General features: G+C 47.4%; 1 pseudogene; it reads right to left on the bottom strand.

The window, feature by feature from the left end:
* The window catches only part of LOC132808003 (zinc finger protein 850-like), a 132,319-nt pseudogene that overhangs the window by 70,703 nt on the left and 43,980 nt on the right, over positions 1–17,636 (bottom strand).

The raw sequence follows: 17,636 nt of genomic DNA, 5'->3' as shown, positions 1-17,636 counted from the left end.
GTGCTGGGGGCAGGGTGATGAAGTGGGGATAGGTGGAGACAGGTAGAGGATACAATAGACAATAGGTGCAGGAGTTGGCTCTTCTGCCCTTCGAGCCAGCACCACCATTCATTATGATCATGACTGATCATCCTCAATCAGTATCCTTTTCCTGCCTTATCCCCATAACCTGGTTGGTGAATGGGAGGATGGAATCTAGTTGGCAGGGAAGAGTGGAAGGGGCTGGGAAGTGAGTTGGGGGATGGGATGGGAGATTATTTGAAACTGGAGAACTGTGTCGAGTCCTCCTGGCTGTGGACTGCTCAGACAAGATGAGGTTTTGTTCCTCCAATTTGTCAGAAGGGGAGTGGGAAGGGGCATTAAAATGGGTGGAGACTGGGAAGTCCGCTCAGCCTCTGCGGACCCGGCTGTGATGCTCGGCAAACCATTCCCCAAGTTTACGCTCGGTCTTCCTGATGTAGAGACGACCACAACTGGCAAAGCACAGTGGGTCGAGCAGTAGGACAGTCGTATCTTGGGGCACAAGCCCTTCATCAGGAATGATGCGTGGATGTTCAGAGGGGCATCAGTGTCCTTCTGTGCCAGTTGTCAGACAGGTGCAGCAGGAATGAGCAAGGCAAGTGGTGTGTTAGCAAGAGGACTTAAGTTCAGAAGTGGGAATGTCTTCCAGCAATTAGGAGGGGGGGTGGGGAGGGGGGGGGGTGGGGCTGAGTTCACATGATTTTGTGGGGGAAGGCATGAAAATGGTTTTAAGACCAGTATCCAGTTTTAAGACATATCCAGAGTCAGACAGCACAGAAACACACCCTTCAGTCCAACTAGTCAATGCTGACTGTGTTCTCAAACTAAACCAGTCCCACTTGCCAGTGTTTTGGCCCATATCCCTCCAAACCTTTCCTATTCATGACGTTACTGTACCTGCATCCACCACTTCCTCAAGACATTTAGTTCTCACGTGAACCACTCTGTGTAAAAAAAATTGTGCCCTTCAAGTCTTTTTAAAATCTCTTTCTCCTGTCACTGTCAAAATTTGCTCCCTAATCTTCAAACCCCAACCCGAGGGGAAGGACACCCTTCGTTCACCTCATCTCCCCCCTCATGATTTTATAAACCTTGATAAGGTCACATCTCCACTGCCAATGCTCCAGTGAAAAAGTCCCAGCCCATCCACCGAGATGAAGGTAGAATCCTGTCCCTCAGGATTCCCTCCAACAATGTGCCCACCACTGATGTCAGGCACACTGGTCTATAGTTCCCTGGCTTGTCCTTACCACCCTTCTTAAACAGTGGCACCACATGAGCCAACCTCCAGTCTTCTGGCACCCCACCTGACATGCACAGTATGCTCTATGGAGATGCTGTTTCTGATGGATTTAAAGTGTCCAAATGCCACAATTTCTCCCCCACTCACTTGACATAACCATGCAGGCTCCTCGCTATTTGATGTTCGTGTTACTTAGAGCCCTCATGATTATATCAATCTCAATGAGGTCACCCCTCAACCTCCTGTGCTCCAGTGAAGACAGTCTCAGCTTCTCCTTATAACTCAAACCCTCCAGTCCTGACAACATCCTGGTAAATCTTCACTGAACCCTCTGTAATAGTATTCTTCCTATTACAGGGCCACCAGAACCCTTCTCAGTACTCTACAAGTGACTTCACCAACATCCTGTACAACTTCAACATGATGTCCCAACTCCTTTATTCAATGGTGTGAACAATTAAGGTAAGTGTGCTGAATGCTTAACATCAATCTACATTTGTCAATATATCATATCTGTTGCATGACACTGTTACCTTTTGCTCTTAACTCTGCATCTTATGATCCTGCTCCACAGCTACCCAATGAAGAAGCAGCGCTCCGAAAGCTAGTGCTTCCAAATAAAACTGTTGGACTATAACCCGGTTTTTGATTTTTAAACCTTGTCCCACCGAGTCCAACAGCAGCACCTCCACCTCCTTTCTAATGAACACAGCCCATACCTCCCAGTGCTGCCAGTAAACTGCAGATGAAACGATGCAGTGCCTGCACTCCTGAAAAGTTTATAATTTCTAACGAACCCAGCTACTCATTCACTGCTCCATCTGATACACGACATTGGAAACTTAGTGCAGGAGGCTGCAAGAAATGAGCAGCTTTAAAACAAACACCGCTTGGAGCTTTCAATGAGAGCCTGAGCCCAGCAGTACGTTCTGGTTACCTTTATTATGGCCCAACATTGTTACAGCTTCAGATGCCCCCAGCAAAAGGGCAGAGAAAGAGTAGCTGTTTTTTAGACAGCTCAACAACAGGGGGAGGTGCAAAGGGCAAGGCCAAGGCCAAGGGCAGGGCAAGGCCAACAGCAGGCCCCCGCACTACGCCTGCATTGCCTTGCACAGTTTACAAAAATCCCTTCCCCTTCAGAGACTCCCCACAGTGTGGAAGCAGGCCACTCAACCCAAAGACTACACACCGATCCTCCAAAGGGTAACCCACCACGCAATTCCCCAACCCCTATTGCTCAACATTTACCCCTGACTAATGCACCTAACCTGCACATCCCTGGGCACTATGGGTATTTTAGTACTGTCAATCCACCTGAACCTGGACAACTCGTATATGCCGACCAGATATCCCAACCCAATCTAGTCCCACCTGCCAGCACGGGGCCCATATCCCCCCAGTTGCCTTTTAAATGTTGCAATTGTACCAGCCTCCACCACTTCCTCTGGCAGCTCATTCCATACACGTACCACCCTCTAAACGAAAAGGTTGCCCCTTGGGTCTCTTTCACATCTTGCCCCTCTCACCCTAAACCTATGACCTCTAGATCTGGACTCTCCCATCCCAGGGAAAAGACTTTATCTATCTATCCTATCCATGCCCCTCATGATTTTATAAACCTCTATAAGGTCACCCCTCAGCCTCGGACGCTCCAGGGAAAACAGCCCCAGCCTGTTCTGTCTCTCCCTGTAGCTCAAATCCTCCAGTCTTGGCAACATCCTTGTAAATCTTTTTAGATTAGATTAGATTACTTACAGTGTGGAAACAAGGCCCTTCAGCCCAACAAGTCCACACCGACCCGCCAATGCGTATACCACCCAGACCCATACTCAAGGACTGCCACAAACACTACGTAGGACAAACAGGAAGAAAGTTAGCCACCAGGATACACGAACACCAGCTAGCCACAAAAAGACACGACCCTCTCTCCCTTGTAGCCCTACATACGGATGAAAAAACCCACCACTTCGACTGGGACAACATCTGTCCTGGGACAGGTTAAGCAAAGACATGCCAGAGAATTCCTAGAGGCCTGGCACTCCAACCACAATGCCATAAACAAACACATAGATCTAGATACCATCTATCAACCCCTCAGAAAATGAACAGGAAATGACACTACCACAAACCCCAGGAACCCTATCCAGAACAAACATATAAATCAAAAGCAGGAGACATCAGCTTCGCTCCATTTGGAGGTCGCCACTGATGATGTTCCCTAGCCAGGTAATGAAACGTCTGGATATCAAACCTACACCCTAAACCTCAACCTGAGCTACAAACCTTCACAAACCTTGCAAAGTAGAATGTATTTGCAAACATCATGCTGCAAATTCAAACTCACCCCCATGGATGATCTATCTCATGTGTGCATGAGATAAAGAAACAGTCTATTTCCGTGCTGTTTATCTCTATTTGATAACAGATGCTTTATTTCTGTTGGTGTAAATGTTGTTGTAATTCATAGCTGGATCCTAATAGGTGTAAGGGTGACAGAATTCCTCAAGTAGGTCACTGTACGATTCCTGGGAGACCCCTATTTCTGGTTTACTTCCTCATGAACAAACATTAAGCACGTGCACCTATTTATTTATGATTTTGTTTCATTTTTCTGCTATGACTACACCTTGTATTAGGATAGTTGACAGGCTGGGAGATTGTGACTTGGGTCTTGATTGAATATTTTATCGTTCCAGAAGTTATAAAAGGCAGGGTCAAAGCTTTAGCAGAAATCCAGCAGAGCTGAGAACAGACCGACATCTTAGTCTGTGGGAACAGGGAGATCAACAGAGGATAGAGAAATCAGGACCTGAAACCAGACCAGCCTGTGATCAGTGCTTTGATTAGCAGCATCCTTCTACATCAGTCAATGCCAGTTGTCAGACAGGTGCAGCAAGGCAAGTGGTATATTAGCAGGCTGAACTGAGATTAGAAGTGGGGATGTCTTCCTGCAGTTAGGGGGTCATTGAATTTATTCAAGGCTGAGTTCATCTCATTGTTGAACAATAAAGTGTGGATTTTTATGTTGTGTGCATGAGGTTTATGTGTTGGATGCAGGTACAGTAACCACATTTATAGTGGAAGGCAAGAAAATGGTTTTAAGACCATGACAGAACAGTTACGATCAGACAGCACAGAAACGGACCCTTCTGTCCAACTATTCCATGCTGACGATGTTCTCAAACTAAACTAAACTAGTGCCACTTGCCAGTGTTTGGCCCATATACCTCCACACCTTCCCTATTCATGTACTTATCCACATGTCTTTTAAACGTTGCATCTGAACGTGCATCCACCACTTCCTCTTTACATTCACTCAATACATGAAACACACTGTTTATAAACAAACTTTTCCCTGATTGAATCCATGGAATGGACACTTTCTCTTTCCTTTCAGTTGCTGCAAGTCATAAATTGAAGCCCAGACTGAAAAAAATAGAAAAGGAGTTGTGAAGAGAGTACCTTACTCACAGATGGTTGACAGAGTAAGGAGGTTGCAGTCTGGAGCAAATCCGAAATGTTGATTTTCCTGCTCCTCGGACGCTGCCTGACCTGCAGTACTTTGCCAGTACCACTCTAATCTTGACCCTGATCTCCAGCATCTGCAGTTCTCACTTTCTCCTGTAAGAAATCAGCAGTTTTAAACCGAAAACCTGTTGCAGTTTAAAGCTCTCATTGAGAGTCTGAGCTCAGTGTGAAGTTCAGGTAATCTTTATTGTGACCCAACTTTGTTACAGCTTCAGAATCTCCCAGCAGAAAGGCGTAGAAAAAGTAGCAATTTTTTAAAAACAGCTCAAGGTCAAAGTGCAACCCCTCACTTTCTTCATTATTGGTCACCACTGAGTTGTCCCTTTGTAATTGGATCCTTGATATAGCCTTAACCTGGAGGAAGTATTGCCTCACTCAGCAATTTCAACCTGTATCCAAGTAAGTTGGATGAGCAGCGTAGAGTCAACCAGACTACTGTGGGTCTGGAGTCACGTGTAGGCCAGACCGGGTAAAGGATGCAGCTGGGACGACTGCTCTAATAACTGCTCAAGTCTTCCCTAAAAAAGAACTGAGTGAATCAGATGGGGGTTTTCTTCCACCCCCCACCCCACCGACAATGGTTTCACTGTTAGATTCTGAACTCCAGATTTCTCACCAAATTCCAATTCCACCATCTGTCGCGGTGGGAATCGAACTCGGGAGCCACTGGAACTGGGTTGATAGTCCAGTTGATAATGGCACTCGGCCGTCATTCCTTCAATCCCCCTGCGATGGCACATGAACTCGCTGGTGGCTCCGCAGGTAGGAGGAGCGGGTGAAGTCCTTCCCACACTTGGGGCAGCTGAAGGGCCTCTCCCCTGTGTGGACCCACTGGTGCCTCAGCAGGTTAGAGGAATTGCTGAAGGCCTTCCCGCACACTTGGCATGGGAACGGCCTCTCCCCCGTGTGGACACGCTGGTGCCTCAGCAGGTGGGAGGAATCGCTGAAGGCTTTCCCACACTCGGGGCAGGAGAATGACCTCTCCCCCGTGTGGACCCACTGGTGCCTCAGCAGGTGGGAGGAATCGCTGAAGGCCTTCCCGCACTCAGGGCAGGGGAACGGCCTCTCCCCAGTGTGGACCCACTGGTGCCTCAGCAGGTGCGAGGAATCGCTGAAGGCCTTCCCGCACTCGGGGCAGGGGAATGGCCTCTCCCCAGTGTGGCTGTGCCGATGAATCTCCAGGGCCGACGGGAAACGGAAAACTTTTTTGCAGTCGCCACACTTCCATGGTTTCTCCATGGGGCGGGATTCCTCTGGTTTCTCCATGGCTGGAGCTTCAGCCACACGTGCAGAGCCTATCCCCACCGCGAATTCCTCATTCCAGGCCATATCACTGCTTCAGGCTCCAAACTCAGTCTACTATTATGGTAGGGTCTCTCATCCAGTCCCACTGATGCTGAAAACGTACTCAAACAAGAACCAAAACGCTTTGCTCCTTCTCACAGAGTCACAGTTGAAAACTGTTGCGGTCCCGATGGACTGAGTGACTGTCAAAGTGAGGACTGCAGACGCTGGAGAGTCAGATTTGAAAAGTGCAGTGCTGGAAAAGCACAGCAGGTCAGGCAGCATCTGAGGAGCAGGAGAGTCAACGTTTTGCGCATAAGGCCTTCATCTGTTGATTTTGAAACTTCTGTCTTCAGATCTTCAAATACTCTGTAAAAAGAGATTACAAAGGTCATCACTGTCAGTGCAGGGTAGAAATTCTGAACAAGGAATTTTACTTTCTGTGGAACATTCTTTTCTTTCGTTATTCTACAAAATTGAAAGCACCATCCCACTCTCTCTCCCCCTCTGTTCTCACTCCGCTCTAACTAATTCCCTGAAGGTGCTGATTCAGGATCTTACAGGGGCAGAAAAACAAAAACGTCAAGACTAACATCTCTCTGCATTTTGGATAACTCCACAACACTGGGATACAGTTGACAGTGAGCAGGTCTGATTCTGGGAAGCAAACAGAAGTGTGTCAATTCATGGGGTAACCTGCAATGCAGCTATTTGTGGAACAAAATGGTTAACGACCCCAGGAAGGTGGGAGCAAATTGAGACATCAAGGCATTAACACCGACACACTTCAGTGAAACTCTACTGTTCCCACTCCGAGCAAAACATCTTTGAAAGCTCCTCTGAAAGTCCAGTCTTCACAACCACACTTCTGCTTTTACCAAAGACAATTAGAGTCAGACAGCACGGAAACAGACCCTTTGGCCCAACTTGTCCAAGCTGACCAGATATCCTAAATGAATCTAGTCACATTTGCCATCACTTGGCCCCTATATGGGCCGGGTGCTGGCAGCTGGGACTAAATTGGGTTGGCTATCTGTTCAGCAAGAATGAGTTGGACCAAAGGGTCTGTTTCCGTGCTGTACATCTCTATGACTCCAGTCGCATTTGCCATCACTTGGCCCCGATCCACTGAACCCTTCGTATTCATACACCCATCCACATGCCTTTTAACTGTTGGAATTGTACCAGACCCCACCACCTCATCTGGCAGCTCATTCCATAACTGCACGACCCTCTCCATCAAAAAAAGTTGCCCCTGAGATCTCTTTTACATCTCTCCCAGCAGCCCCCCCCCTTCCCCGGCCTCACCTGAAACCTATTGCCCTCGCGTTCTGGACTCCCCCATCTGAAGGAAAAGACCTTGAGTGTTGACCCTATCCATGCCCCTCAGGGTTCTATTAAAAAGTCTAGAATGTCACCCTTCAGACTCTGGGGAAAACAGCCCCACCCCATCCTTCCGTCCCTCCTCGCCCAGGTAATTAAGTTTGCAGAATCTGCTCCCTCCCTGGATTCACTCCAGCTGCTACAAGTGAACAGATTTTCCCCCCTCCTCTCTCTCTCTCCTTCCCAGGATGAACAGTTGTCCAGAGGGAGGGAGTTTCACTCTGAAACTGACAGGGCCACTTCCGCATGGATAGGGTCAACACTCAAGGTCTTTTCCTTCAGATGGGGGAGTCCAGAACGCGAGGGCAATAGGTTTCAGGTGAGGCCGGGGAAGGGGGGGGGCTGCTGGGAGAGATGTAAAAGAGATCTCAGGGGCAACTTTTTTTGATGGAGAGGGTCGTGCAGTTATGGAATGAGCTGCCAGATGAGGTGGTGGGGTCTGGTACAATTCCAACAGTTAAAAGGCATGTGGATGGTGTATGAATACGAAGGGTTCAGTGGATCGGGGCCAAGTGATGGCAAATGCGACTGGAGTCATAGAGATGTACAGCACGGAAACAGACCCTTTGGTCCAACTCATTCTTGCTGAACAGATAGCCAACCCAATTTAGTCCATCAATGGGTTGGAGGTGGGGGAGGGTATGGGAGGCGGGGCTCGGCCAGCAGCGGGACCCCGCACTGCGCCTGCACAGTTCGTAAGAATTCCTTCCCTTCAGAGAATCCCCAGTGCAGAAGCAGGCCACTCGGCCCAACGAGTCCACACCCACCCTCCAAAGGGTAACTCACCCTCAACCATTGCTCAATATTAATCCTCCTGACTAATACACCTAACCTGCACATCCCTGGGCACTATGGGTAATTTAGAACCGCCAATCCACCCTAACCTGCACATCCCTACGCACTATGGATAATTTAGCAAAGCAAATCCCCCCTAAAATGGATAAAGTTAAAAATCACAACACCAGGTTGGAGACCAACAGGTTTGTTTGGAAGCACTAGCATTTGGAGCGCTGCTCCTCCATTAGGTGGTTGTGGAGAATAAGGTCATAAGATATAGAATTTATGGAAAAACATGACAGTGTCCTGCCACTGAAATGACATGTTGAACAACCCATTTTCGAATGGGCTGTAGGCATCATTAACATGCAAATCCCAGAACTACCTGTAAGGCACCTCTCAAGAGAAGTTTTATAACAGAAAGTGACGTGTGTGTGAGAGTGTGTGGTGTGTGCGTGCATGAGAGAGAAAATGTCTATTTCCATCCTGTATTTCTTTACCTATTTGAGAACAGATGCCTTACTTCTGTTGGTGTAAGTATTGTTGTAAATCATAGCTGGGTACTAATAGTTAGATATAAGGGGGAAGAGAATTCCTCAAGTAGGGCAGTATAAGAATCCTGGGAGAGCTCTATTTCTGGTTTACTTCCTAATGAACAAACATTAAACACAAGCACCTATTTATTTCAAATTTGGTTTCATTTTTCTTGTGTGATTCCCTGCTGTGACTACACTGTGCCTGGATGGTTGACAGGCTGGGAGATTGTGGGTTGGGGCTTGATTGACTGAATGTTTTATTGTTCCAGAAGGTGTAGAAGGGAACAGGGAGATCAACAGAGGACAGAGAAATCAGGACCTGAAAGCTGAGCTGACACCAGACTACCCTGTGATCAGTGCTTTGATTAGCAGTGCCAACCCTCCACCTTTACCTAGCTTCCCATTTGAGGACACCCTCAGTATTCAGGATCCAATCCTTGTCATCCTGAAGCCATGTCTCTGCAGGGAATGTCAGATCGCAAATACTCACTTCAATGTGTGCAGTCAATTCCTTCACTTTTGGCACAATGCAGCACACATTCAGACACACCATTTTTAATTTAATTTTTGTGATGTTTAGAATCCAGTTTTGATTGCTGGTACATTTATTCCCCTTGTCCCTTTCTATTGTTCTCTGATGTTCATTTCCCACATCACTATATTACTCACCGGCCTTGATTTGGATTGGCCATAATGTCCAGGGAAGTGCAGGTTAGGTGGGTTAGCCATGGGAAATGCAGGGTTATAGTTTCGGAATAATAGAAGCAGGAGTAGGCCATTTTGCCTGTCCAGCCTGCTCCACCATTCATGATGATCTTGACTGACCCATCCATTGTCTCAGCTCCTCCTCCCTGCATGGTGCCAACTACCCTTAATCCCCCTACCATTACAAAAACCCATCCAACTGTGTCTTGAATATACTTAACAAAGCTGCCTCTGCTGCTTCCTTGGCTCAGAATTCCGAAGATTCACTCCTCTCCAGGAAAAGCAGTTCCTCCTTGTCTCTGTCCTAAATTTACTCCTCCTAATCTTGAGCCTGGTTTCATTCACCAGCAGAAATGACTGGATAGGATAAAGCTTCATCCCCACAGTGCAATGAAATCCTACTTTACACCAAAATCCCGAATGTACTCACTCACTCAGTTGCTGTCTCACAAATGCAAGATTTCATCGTAACGTCTTCTGCTCCCATTAAGGGCAAAACATCTTTGAAAGCTGCTCTGAAACTCCAGCCTTCACAATCACACCTCTGCTTTCACCAAAGAAGATTAGAGTCATACAGCACGGAAACAGACCCTTTGGTCCAACTCGCCCGGCCAAGCAGATATCCTAAATTAATCTAGTCCAATTTACCTGCATGTGGCTCATATCCCTCGAAATCCTTCCTTTTCATGTACCCATCTAAATGCTTTTTAAAATTCCCCCTCACCTCAAACATGTGCCTTCTAGTTTTGGACTCTGGGGAAAAGACCTTGGATATTCACCCTATCCATGCCCCTTACGAACGCCTATAAGATCACCCTTCAGCCTCCAATGCTCTCGGGAAAATATCCCCAGCCATTTCAGCCTCTCCCTGTAGCTTGAACCCACCAACTCTGACAGCAGCCTTATCAATCTTTTCTGACCCCTTTCAAAGTTTCACAACATCTTCCCTATAACAGGGAGACCAGAAATGAATGCAATCTTCCAAACATGGACTAACCAATGTCCTACACAACCACAACATGACCTCCCAATTCCTGTATTCTCTGCTCTGACCAATAAAGGAAAGCCTACCAAATGCCTTCTTCACTATCCTGTCTACCGGTGACTCCACTTTCAAGGAACTATGGAACCTGCACTCCAAGGTCTCTTTGTTCTGCAACATCCCCCTTAACTGTGTCAGTCCTGCCTGGGTTGCTTGACCAAAATGCAATCCACACACTTCTCTAAACTAAACTGCCATTCCTTGGCACATCAGCCCACCTGATCAATTCTCATTCATAGTGAATTTTCTTTCCTCTCTTATTCCCTTGAAGTTGAAAATCTCCACTGCACACACTCTCCCTCCATTCTCAGTTTGCTGACCCTAATCCCTGCTGTACCTCATCCTGAAGGGCCTGCTTCATGCTGATTAACAGGCCCACACTCGGTGGGGGACCTAATTGAAACAAGGAATACTGAACAGCCTGGACAGAGTGGAAGTTGGAAAGGTGTTTCCATTGGTGGGAGGGACTAGAACCAGTGGGTACAGCCTTACAGTAAAGGGAAGACCTTTCAAAATGGAGATAAGGAGAAACTTCTTCAGCCAGAGAGTGGTGAATCTATGGAATTCACTGCCACAGAAGGCTGTGGAGGCCAGGTCACTGAGGATATTTAAGATTGAGATGGATACGTTCTTGAGTCTCAAGGTGATGGAGGGTTACGGAGATGAAGTGGCAGAATGTGGCTGAGGAACCTATCAGCCATGATTGAATGGCAGAGCAAACCTCGAATGGTCCAATTTCTGCTCCAATGTCTTATGTTCTCTTGCTATCCTGGACACACACAGAGCACATCGGAAGCAGGAATAGGCTGTTTGGTCTTTCAAGCCTGCACCAACATTCAACAGATTGTTGGCAGATTCACAACCATCGAGATGAATAGGTTGGGACTTGTTCATTGGACCACAGGAGGTTGAGAGGTGACCTGACAGAGGTTTATAATATCACGAGGGGCATAGATGAGGTGATTGTTGGGTATCCTTTCCCTAAGGTGGGGGTTTCAAGATTAGGCAGCAAATTTGAAGGTGAGAGGAGAAAGATTTTGAAAAGGCGGGGGGGGGCACTTTTCTTTTTACACAGAGTGGTTTGTATGTGGAATGAATGTGGATGTAGGTTGAGTAACAAGGTTTAAAAGACATTTGGATAAGTACATGAATAGGAAAGGTTTGGAGGAATATGGGCCAAACACAGGTAGGTGGGACTAGTTTAGTTTGTGAATATAGTCGGCCTTAGACTAGTTTGACTAAAGGGTCTGGTTCTGTTGGCATCTGACTCTGTAACTGTTCTATCCTGGTGTTAAATCATTTACTTGCCTTCCCCCAGAAACATCCACTTCTTTAGTGTTCAAAAATCAGATGAACTCAGCCTTGAATAATGTTCAATGACCCCCTAACGCAGGGAGACATCCCCACTTCTGAACTCAATTCCTCTTGCTATTGTACCCCTTGCCTTGCTGATTGCTTGCTGCACCTGTCCAGGCAAAAGTGAGGACTGCAGATGCTGGAAATCAGAGTCTAGATTAGAGTGGTGCTGGAAAAGCACAGCCGGTCAGGCAGCATCTGAGGAACAGGAAAATCGACATTCCAGACAAAAGCTCTTCACCTGCACCTGTCTGACAACAGGCAGTGACTGGTGTAGAAGGACGCTGAGGCCCCTTTGTACATCCACACGGCATTCCTGATGAAGGGCTCGGAACCGAAATGTCGACTCTCCTGGTCCTCGGATGCTGCCTTACCTACTGCCTTTTTCTAGCGCCACACTTTGACTCTAATCTCCAGCATCTGCAGTTCTCACTTTCTCCACATCCCAATATATCACCATTTAAACAATACACCTCCTTTCTGCTTTTTTTTTCACAGCAATGGCTATAACTTCACATTGAGATACTGCATTTGCCATGTGTTTGTATATTGTGGTCTTCTCTACATCGGGAAGACCGAGTGTAAACTTGGGGAACAGTTTGGCGAGTATCACAGCTGGGTCCGCAGAGGCTGACCAGACCTCCCAGTTTCTGGATTAGTGGTGCTGGAAGAGCACAGCAGTTCAGGCAGCATCCAAGAAGCAGCGAAGTTGACGTTTCGGGCAAAAGCTCTTCATCAGGAATAAAGGCAGTGAGCCTGAAGCGTGGAGAGATAAGCTAGAGGAGGGTGGGGGTGGGGAGAAATTAGCATAGAGTACACACCACGGTGGCACAGTGGTTAGCACTGCTGCCTCACAGCGCCTGTAGACCCGGGTTCAATTCCCGACTCAGGCGACTGACTGTGTGGAGTTTGCACGGTGTCTGCGTGGGTTTCCTCCGGGTGCTCCGGAGTCCAAAGATGTGCGGGTCAGGTGAATTGGCCAAGCTAAATTGCGTAGTGTTAGGTAAGGGGTAAATGTAGGGGTATGGGTGGGTTGCGCTCGGCGGGTCGGTGTGGACTTGTTGGGCCGAAGGTGTTTCCACACTGTAAGTCTAATCTAATCTAATAGGTGAGTGGGGGAGGGGATGAAGGTGATAGGTCAGGGAAGAGAAGATGGAGTGGATAGGTGGAAAAGGAGATAGGCAGGTAAGACAAGTCTGGACAAGTCATGGGGACAGTGCTGAGCTGCAAGTTTGGAACTAGGGTGAGGTGGGGGAAGGGGATATGAGGAAACTGTTGAAGTCCTCATTGATGCCCTGGGGTTGAAGTGTTCCGAGGTGGAAGATGAGGCATTCTTCCTCCAGGCGTCTGGTGGTGAGGGAGCGGGGTGAAGGAGGCCCAGGATCTCCATGTCCTCGGCAGAGTGGGAGGGGGAATTGAAATGTTGGGCCAGACCTCCCAGTCACCACTCATTTTAATTCCCCTTCCCACGCTCTTTCTGACAAGAACATCTTCGGCTTCCTCTATTGCCACAACGAACCAAACCGCAAATTGAGGGAACAACATCCCGGGCAGCCTGCAGGACTCAACATCAAGTTCTCCAATTTCAAATAACCTCCCTTTCCATCCCCCGACTCCCTTCTTAGCCCCGTGCCCCTCATTTCCACTCTTCCCTTTCACTAACCTGATTTCTTCCACCTATTGACTCATCAGGCCGTACCCTCTCCCTGTCTTCACTTATCCCCACTTTAGCCCCCGGCCCGGGCCCCAGCACCTATCCCCAGTCCTGAAGAAGGGTTACACCCGAAACATCAACTTCTCCACTTCCTGATGCTGCCTGGTTTGCTGTGTCCTTCCAGCCTCCTGTCTGTCTATTTTGCCAATTGAGACACAGACCTGGACCACGATTCCAGAGTCTGTCCCCTCCCCGGTTCACTCCCTTACCTTTCAGTTGCTGCAAATCAACAGTTGAATCCCAGAATGAAAACGAAATGGAATAGGGGGCGAGAAAAGAGAGTGCCGTACTCACATTTCTTAGACAGAGGAAGGAATTGGCAGTCTGGGTGAAGCTTAATGTGGATTCAGAAAGAGAGTAGCGGCTTCAGAAGCACATGGGCCAACTTCCGCATTCAGACAATGCAGTGGCTCTGATTGGCAGGAGGACCAGTCTCCTTCCGGTCCTCCAGGTTTCTCTATTGGGCCATTAAAGGAAGGTCGCGGGCCTTTTTTTGCGGATTGCGATGAGCATGCCCAGAGTTTTCCTGACACCGGTGGGCATGCGTACTGCGTTACTGACACCGGAAAACATGCGCAGTATGCTCACTGGGAATGCTGGTGTTCCTGTCATATTTTAAGAGTCCAAATGCCAACAGGAAAAAAGGGTTTGAGCCGCAATTTGTTTTTCCCTGTGATTCGACATTGTATTGCTGTTGTCTCTCTGTTCAACTTTTGTATGTCTTTTCCCCAGGTTGGGTGGCGAGTCCTGAACTGGAGGGCATGGGTTTAGGGTGAGCGGGGAAAGGTTTCTGAGGGGATGGTGGGAGCCTGGAAGAATAGAAATGGGGCAGAGGGTGTGGTGGAGAGAGAATAGATGGGGCAGAGGGTGTGTAGTAGGATTGGTTAGAAGGCAGAGGGTGAGGAATGAAACGACAGGGTTGCGTGAGAGAGAATGGACAGGCTGTTCGGAGTATAGAGGGAGAATGGACAAGAAGCTGGGGATGGAGAGAGAATGGCCAAGGGGCGCTGTGGATGGCGGGGGAGAATAGACAGTGGGAGCTGTGGGTGATGGGGGGAATGGACGGGGGGAGCTGTGGTTGGCCAAGATCAAAAGGTTGATGACAGTCAACACTTATCAGATTGTTCCTGGAACAGAAAAACTTGCACTGGAGTCTCCCAGAAGAGGGTTGTCTCGTATGTATTCCTTCAATTAGTTTTAAAATAATTGTTGTGTATCTTAATTGTTAAGGTATACCTGGCACATAGAGAGATGGCTGTGGTTGTTGGAGGTCAGTCATCTCAGTTCCAGGACGTCTCTGCAGGAATTCATAGGCTAGTGTCTTAGGCTCAACCATCTTCATCAATGACCTTCCTCCATCATAAGGTCAGAGGTGGAGATATTCACCAATAATTGCACAATGTTCAGCACGGTTCACAACTCCTCACAAACTGAAGCAGTTCAGTTTGAAATGCAACAAGATCTTAACAATATCCAATGGGCTGATGAGTGACAAGTAACATGTATGCCATTCCAATGCCAAACAATGACTCATCCCCAAAAGAGATAATCTGACCACTGTCCCGTGATATTCAACAGTGTTACTGTCACTAAACACCCCACTATCAACATCCTTGGGGTTTACCATTGACCAGAAACTCAACTAGACTAATCACAGACACAATGGCAACAAAAGCAGGCAACAGGTCAGGGATATTGTGGCGAGAAACTCCCCAAACCCTGCCCATCTTCTACAAGGCACAAGTCAGCAGTGTAATGGACTACTCTCCCACCAGCTTGGATGGGTGCAGCTTCAACAACATTCAAAAAGCTTGATCCCATCCAGGACAAAGTCGCCTGCTTGATTGGCACCATCTCCACATACATCCACTCCCTCTGCCCCACTGTTCAGAAGCAGGAGTGTGTATGATCTACAAGACACAACACAGAAATTCACCAAAGATCCTTAGAAAATACCTTCCAAACCAACAACCACTTCCATCTAGAAGGATCAGGCAACAGATACTTGGGAACACAACTTCTTGCAAGTACCCCTCCAAGCCACTCGCCATCTTGACTTGGAAACATATTGCTGTTCCTTCAGTGTTGCTGGGTCTAGATCCTGGAATACCCTCCGTAAGGACATTATGGGTCACCGTACAGCGTGTGGACCACAGCAGTTAAAGAACGCAGGTCACCATTACTTTTTCAAGCGGAACTAAATGCTGGCCAGCCAGCAATTCTCATGTACCATGAGTAACTTTTAATAAATGCTTGGAATCTGCAAACTAAAAAAAAAATCAACGTTCAGGTGGAACAGGCGTCGGGCTTTGATTTGGTCCTTATTTGAGGACGGACAAAGAGCGATATACTGAAACTGAATTGGAAAAAGAGTTTAGAGTTAAACAACTGTAGTGTTTCACTCAGTGTACCAATCTAAAATCGATTAAAGATTGGCTCCTGTCGTGTACGTCATGAACACATGAAAAAGGACGAGTAAGAAGGCATATGGGACTCCTGATTTCATCTCTTTCATGGCTGATGTAGTACCCACAACCCCATGCGACCAGGATACTGCTCTATCGCCTGCAGGCAATGCTCATAGTGCGCATGTGTGAGATCGGAATGGGGCCCCGCCCCTCGTCGTTGTGATGGACGGTGCGACTCCGGAAGGAGTCTGATCCTCCTGCCAATTAAAACCCCCGCCATTGTCTGAATGCGGAAGTTCGATCATGAGTTTCTGAGGTTCTGTTGCTTCTCTGCCTCTGAATGAACTTCAGTACAGACTGCAACTTCCTTCCTCTGTTTAACATCTGGGAGTACCGCACTCTCTTTTCTCGCCCCCTTTCCCATTTCTCTTCACATCCCTGGGTTCAGCTGTTAGTTTGTAGGAGCTGAGGGAAAAAGGAAGTCAATCGTGGAGAAGGGGCAGATTCTGGAAAAGGTTGGTTTAGGTCTGTCCTGAAGAAGGGCTTATGCCCGAAACGTCGAATTCCCTGTTCCTTGGATGCTGCCTGACCCGCTGCGCTTTTCCAGCAACACATTTTCAGCTCTGATCTCCAGCATCTGCAGACCTCACTTTCTCCTGGTTTAGGTCTGTGCCTGTTAATGTTTGACAGGCTTTGTTTCTGAGCTTGAGACATTTACTTGTCTGGCAAAACAGGATGGCCTCTTGATCCATGTTGGGGATGGAAGTGGGTTATGCTGTGGGTGACTTGCTCGTAGTAGTCCAATAAGTATTGGATAAGTAATCATGACACACAAATTTTGAGTTATTAACTGTTTATTCGGGAGCTCACGGGGAGAGCCAAGTCGACCTAATAGTCACAAATCACTCCGACGAGAAACAGAGAGTTATGTGATTATATAGGTTACAGTCATTTAACAATTAGCAAACTGTTAATTGCAGGATACTGAGCAACTAAGTCACTTTGCCCAGCGATGTAGTGTCTGGACAGTGTTGGTTAGTTGCTGATAAGTGTGCAATAGGTCCTTGCAAAGAGAAGGATATTCCCATGGAAGGAAAGAATTTGTTTATCAGGTAGCAGTACAGCTGCAAGGCCGAGTGTCACTGTTGAATCTGGGAATTAAGGGTAGTTGGGACAATGCAGGGAGGAGGAGCTTAGACAATGGATAGATCAGCCATGATCCTAATGAATGGTGGAGCAGGCTGGATGGGCCAAATGGCCTATTTCTGCTTCTATTACTATGAAACTATAACCCTGCATTTCCCATGGCTAACCCACCTAATCTGCACGTTGCTAGACACTGTGGGTAATTTAGCATGACCAATCCAAATCATGGCCAGTGAGCAATGTAGTGATGTGGAAAATGAGCATCAGAGAACGATAGAAAGGGACAAGGACAGTAAATGTATCAGCAATCGGAACTGGATACTCATGTCACAAAAATTGAAATGATACATGGCGAGTCTGAATATGTGCCGCATTGTAACAAAACTGAATGAATTGACTGCACACATTGAAGTGAATAATTATGATCTGAGACTCCTTACAGACACATGGCTTCAGGATAGCAAGGAATGGATCCTGGATATTGAGGTGTAGT

The sequence above is a fragment of the Hemiscyllium ocellatum genome, assembly GCF_020745735.1.
Source record: "Hemiscyllium ocellatum isolate sHemOce1 chromosome 27 unlocalized genomic scaffold, sHemOce1.pat.X.cur. SUPER_27_unloc_3, whole genome shotgun sequence".
NCBI lineage: Eukaryota > Metazoa > Chordata > Chondrichthyes > Orectolobiformes > Hemiscylliidae > Hemiscyllium > Hemiscyllium ocellatum.
Note: the sequence above shows the minus strand (reverse complement) of the source record. Positions and strands in the feature narration are given on the sequence as shown.